The sequence below is a fragment of the Erpetoichthys calabaricus genome, chromosome 12 (assembly GCF_900747795.2).
Source record: "Erpetoichthys calabaricus chromosome 12, fErpCal1.3, whole genome shotgun sequence".
Lineage (NCBI taxonomy): Eukaryota > Metazoa > Chordata > Cladistia > Polypteriformes > Polypteridae > Erpetoichthys > Erpetoichthys calabaricus.
In genome coordinates, this window is record NC_041405.2 from 54830264 (window position 1) to 54835891 (window position 5628).

Here is a 5628-nt window from a genome sequence, read left to right on the forward strand (position 1 = left end):
ATGGATGAGCTTGTTGGGCTGAATGGCCAGTTCTTGTCACAATTATTACAATTTTCTAAAGTAAGGAACAAACCTTAGATGGATGCCTAAACTGAGAGTCAACAGTTACACTAATTGGCATGTCTTTTCCTGCAATGAATGGAGTTTGCTAACTAAGGCTTGTATCCAATAGTGCAGGGTTAAGACCATGTCAAATTACACAACCTTTTTACTGATTTTCTGTTCTCTGGTGATTGCTACTCACATAGTCTGTCATACCCAGCAACTCACCCCGACAAAATTTATCTTAATTTATAGGGGTGTGCTCTGTATGTATGGGACCTGATAAGCAATGAAGGCTCAGTTGGAATTACAATGCATAAAATGCAGGAATGTGGATAAGGAAGACGAGTGTTTTAGACCCCACAAACAGAACAAAGGCTTGTCCGTCTGATGTCTTAACAGAACAAGAAATAGAACATAATGGGCAGAGATTGCAAGTGAATTCATCTTACCTGCAGACCCTTCACATGGGAATCGGCTCTGTTAAGAGTCACATTAATGGCAGTCAGAACAAATGGTGAGCTCATGATACTTTGGAAATGTGAAACTGTGGTATGAAGTCGTCTAATTTCACAGGTGCAATGAATTCTAGTCTTGTCATCTGACATGTTCTGGCAACAATATCAACAACGGCAGTCATCTAGTCTGACAACCCCTCTGACTAGTAGTCATGTGACAATGGCTTTAGGCTTCTGCCTCCAGTAACCCCAAACTGGATAAAATGTGTTAGATCAGTGTTTGACCCAATCTATAAGACCCATTTCTTGATGAATGTCTGGATGATCGTCTGTGTGGGGGGGTCCATGGAGAACCATGGGTGATTAACTCAATGGGGGTTGAGGATAACATAATTGAGGATGATTGTTGGAGCAATGTTCATTGCTTAATCAACCCATGGAAACCCACTTCATAAACCATCTGTGACCCACTATCATTAAACACAACAATGATTTGTGATCCAATGACAGCAGAACGTGACTCATTTTGGGGCAAGACCCATAGTTTAAGAAACCCTGTTTTAGATGACAGATGGATATACAGTATTTAAGGAGAGGGATGCAACAGCAGCACAGTGACTAGCCCCTGAGATGGGATTCAAACACCTGCCTGCATGAAGTGTGCATATTCTCCCCATGTCTGTGTGAACATTCTCCAAGTACTGTAGTTTTACTTCCATGCAACTGGCCCGATGGAAGTGTGTGTGAGTGTGATCTTGGCCTGTGATCACCTTGCTGCCAGGATGCTACAACTATCTGTTTTGAAACTTGACCCAGGTACTTATGGAGTAATTAATTTGGTGGATAGCACCTATTTTCTCTGTCATGTTGTGCTTGTCCACATAGCTCTCTGCAAAAGAACTGGAAAACAGTTAAAACTTATTTACGCCTCATATGAACTTCTGAACCTCAAAGAGGTCCCCCATCAATTACAATGTTTCAAAATTTGTGTACGTTTAGCTTAGGTTAATGATGTTCAAGCCAAATGTCATTTACTTCTCTCATTGCAGCCAAAAATGGCAGAGTTCTTTTTTAATACTTTGGAAAGTCAGCACTTGCAACCTTTTGCAGTTCCGTGTTGCGGGCAGATGACACCTCTCAATTCTCTCTCGCCCTCAGCATCCTGCTGACTGTTTGATGAGAAATTTGTTTATGGGCTTTAAAGGAAATCGGGCCAATTTGCCTACACCACAAGGCTTTCCCTTCTGTCATGGACTATCTTCATAGTCAGTTTTTTTTCTTGTTGCCTTTTCTTTTAGACAGTTATATTTTTGTAAAAAAAAATAAAAATAAAGGTGTTTAGTGTAACATCTGCATTCTCTAAGTGACCTTGTGTTTTACAAGGCTGACTTCAGACCACATCCTGCTTTCACACATGTCTGACTAGAAATACTTCACCCAAAAGCCTCCAAATAAACCCCAAAGTGATGGCCGTAAAGTCGCTTAGGGCCATAATCCCCTCACTCAGAGCCAAACCAAACGACCACACGCAGGGATGAGCACTGTCTGTGTATTATGGGCCTGCCAGTGCTGCTGGGACAGACGTGTAGAACATTCTCTTGCCATTAGGAGGCTCATCCTCGGCTCATTTGCAGAGCCTGTCATCTGCAAGTCTTTTCTTGTACTCCATGTATGTACTTCATGTTAAACACCTTGTTTTAATCTGATCTCACCTATTCTAATATGGAGTCACAGAGGGCTCTTTTAGCAGCACTGGGGACAAGTTCGTCCTTGAAACAGTCCTTGTGGGTCATCTACACATTGCAGGGGCAATTTAGAGTTGTCAAATAGCCTAAGATGTAGCTCTTTGGAACAGGGATAGAAACCGGAGTACCCGGAGAAAAAACACACAGACATTGGGAGAACTCAACACAGAGCAGACTGGGATTCAGATCCAGTCCCTTAGGATTATAAGGCAGCAGCACCGATCACTGCCACGCCATATCGCTCTACTTGTAACTGTTACTTTTTCTTCTTGTTTTAGGCAGACATCCTAGAAACATACATGACAAACACAGGAAGATCATGTAAAGTTCACAGAAAGGAACTGGGCCAGAATGTGAGCCCAGGACACTTGAGTTGTGAAGCATTAACATTATCTCTTGTCACTACGCTCTCCGTTCCTTTAATTCAATTCACTTAATACACAAGACAGGATCAAACCCTGGATTTGATGCCAGTCCATTGCAGAGCAGAGTCAAGTGTCCACAAATTATCACCCATGCAGAGCACCAGGGTTGCCAACTACGTTAACACACAGGTCTTTGGCATGTGATGGAAAAGCAGAGTACCTAGTGTCACACACAGACAAGCCATGGGAGTGTTTCACTGGCTCTGGACTAGGAAAGGCAGGGAAGGGTGAGGGTGAAACAGCCAATAACTGCCTACATACACTTCTTTTCCCCTTAAGTAGGGTACGAGAATGTGGCCAAACCCTGAGGTTATTTCTACATCGCTGTAGTCCAGACCATGTTTAAGAGACCCAACAGACGTTATGCTCAGTTTATATAGTCCAGTGGTGAGACTGTACCCAGAGTTTTATGTGCAGTTCTGATCACCAAAGCTGTGCAGAGAGGAGCAATCAAGTGCATCCTAGGACTTAAGGACATGTCCTATTGTGACAGACTCAGAGAATTAGAATGGTTTAGTTTAAAGCAGAGGAGACAGCTGGGAGACCTAATCCAGGTCTTCAAAATTCTCAAAGGCATTGATAAAGTAGATCTGTCAGAATTCATTCAACTTAATGGTGATTCACATACTCAAGGACACCAGTGGAAATTAAGACGAAGTACATTTAGGACTGAGGCCAGCAAGCAGTTCTTTACTCAAAGAGTTGTGGGAATCTGAAACGAACTACTGAGACATGCAGTTGAATCAGAATTCCTGTGGATGAGATATTGGGACAGCTTAACCATTAGCTAAACAAACAAGCCCAATGATGAACTGTATAGCCTTCTCTTGTCTGTTAAATTTGTTATGTTCTTAAGAAGTTAGCATTCAGTTTGGACCCTGCTCCCATGAAGGCCACGAAGATGCCTTGTGGAAACAAGAGTCCTGGTAACAGACCAACAGTCCTTCCATTTTCTGTTATTCCTTGCAAGGACCCTCTTTTTCTTAGATGAGTTTACCACCCTGGTACCCCAAATTTTTAAGCATGTTCTACCTTTCTTCTTACACTGGATGTAACACATATTGACATCGGGAGACAGTGGCTGGGCAGAAGTTCAAATAAAATACTGTGTAGCAGAATCCTAATTTTTTTCAGTTTTATAAATTCAGTTTTAATCAAAAACAAAGGTGCACCTTAACAATATGTTTCCATATTTCTGATGTGGGAAGAAACCAAAACGCCACAGGGAGAACATGTCAGCACTAGACAGAAAGTCACCTCAAATAGATTTGGATCCAGAACTCTGGGAACAACACTAAATACTTTGTCTCCCCATTTTGAACAATCCATTAATTTTCTGCCTGGGCCCTGTCCTGGCAGCATTAGAAACAATGCTGGACACCATGCACATTCACGCTCAATGAACAACTTGTCACTTAAACTTACATATATATCTATATCTATCTGAGGCTAGGGATCTGCACTGGCAATCGGAAGGTTGCCGGTTCGAATCCCATAAATGCCAGTAGGGACTCTGCTCTGTTGGGCCCTTGAGCAAGACCCTTAACCTGCAATTGCTGAGCGCTTTAAGTAGTGAGAAAAGCGCTATATAAATGCAAATTATTATTATATCTTGTATATATATATATATATATATATATATATGCATATATACATATATTACATATAGGGATGTCAGAAGAAAAGAATGCTACACATGCAAAATAGTGCATGCAGACTCCAGAGAGAAAATAAGAAACAACATTTAAAATTAACAACTGTATCAACATGGGACCCTACATGGAAACATCCATTCATTTTCTGTGCTCACTTCTTCCAATACAGGATTGCTCTCAGATGGAGTCTACACTAGCTGCATCAAGCCAAACCAGGAATCAACCCTGGAGGGGATGCCACTCCATGGCAGGGCACATTCATTCTCACGTCCACAGAAACTCAACAGATCTGTCAATTAACCTAACATATTTGCAATTTGGATGTGGGGAGAAATCAAGGAGAAAACGCAGAAACACTACTGAGAAAGTAGTGTGAAGGATTTGAACCTAACTACTGAGGCACCATGGAGTCCTACACTGTTTCCTAAATTCATCCATCCAAAGACCCACTAATCTGCATATCCAGGGAGGGTGGTGGGGCAGCTGCAACCTACTCCAGAAGTCATCGGGTGCAAAGCAGGAACAACTCCTGGGCAGGGTGTAAGTCCATTGCAGGGAGAACACACACTCACATGCAAATTCTAAGGCCAATTTAGCAATGCCAATCCACCTAACCTGCATGTTTTTGGATGGTTGGAGTAAACCGGAACACCCAGGGAAAATTTATGTGGACATGCGCATGGGAAGAACATGCAAACTCCATACAGGGCACAGTCTGGGACACGAACCCCAGCATCCTACCACTGCACCCAACCCCCCCATGCCATCCTGTTCAGAATCTATTAAATCCAATTTTATTATCACATAGAGCTTGTGTTTAGGATTAGGGTACCGTGAAATAAAGTCTAAATGCAAACTCCACAGAGACAGTGACAAGGCCCCAGTGACACTAAGCATTGCTCCACCATGTCACCATACTGAATGAGTAGCATACTGATGAGGAGTAACAACATCATATTTTAAACAGCAGCTTAATTTCCTCAAGGATAACCAGATTGAACCTAAAACCCCAGTACTAGAACAACATGATTCAGAGCCAAGTCTGAAAAGGGTCAACGTGAAATTGCCTTTTTAAGGCCTTCTTCTGGAAGTTCTGTTTCAGGAAAAGGAAGTCATGTTCAGATGAGTCACTGAGTTCACACTACCGTTAGGAATGCAGCTCAGAAAAAGAAAAAAAGCACAAAAAAAAAAGAAGAAATCTCCGCCCACATCCCGTTAATCACCTTGGAAAAACAATTGCACAAAGGTGGTGCTGATTAGGAGATTTGGTTGGGGGGGGGGGATTGGAGGGGGTTCTTCACCA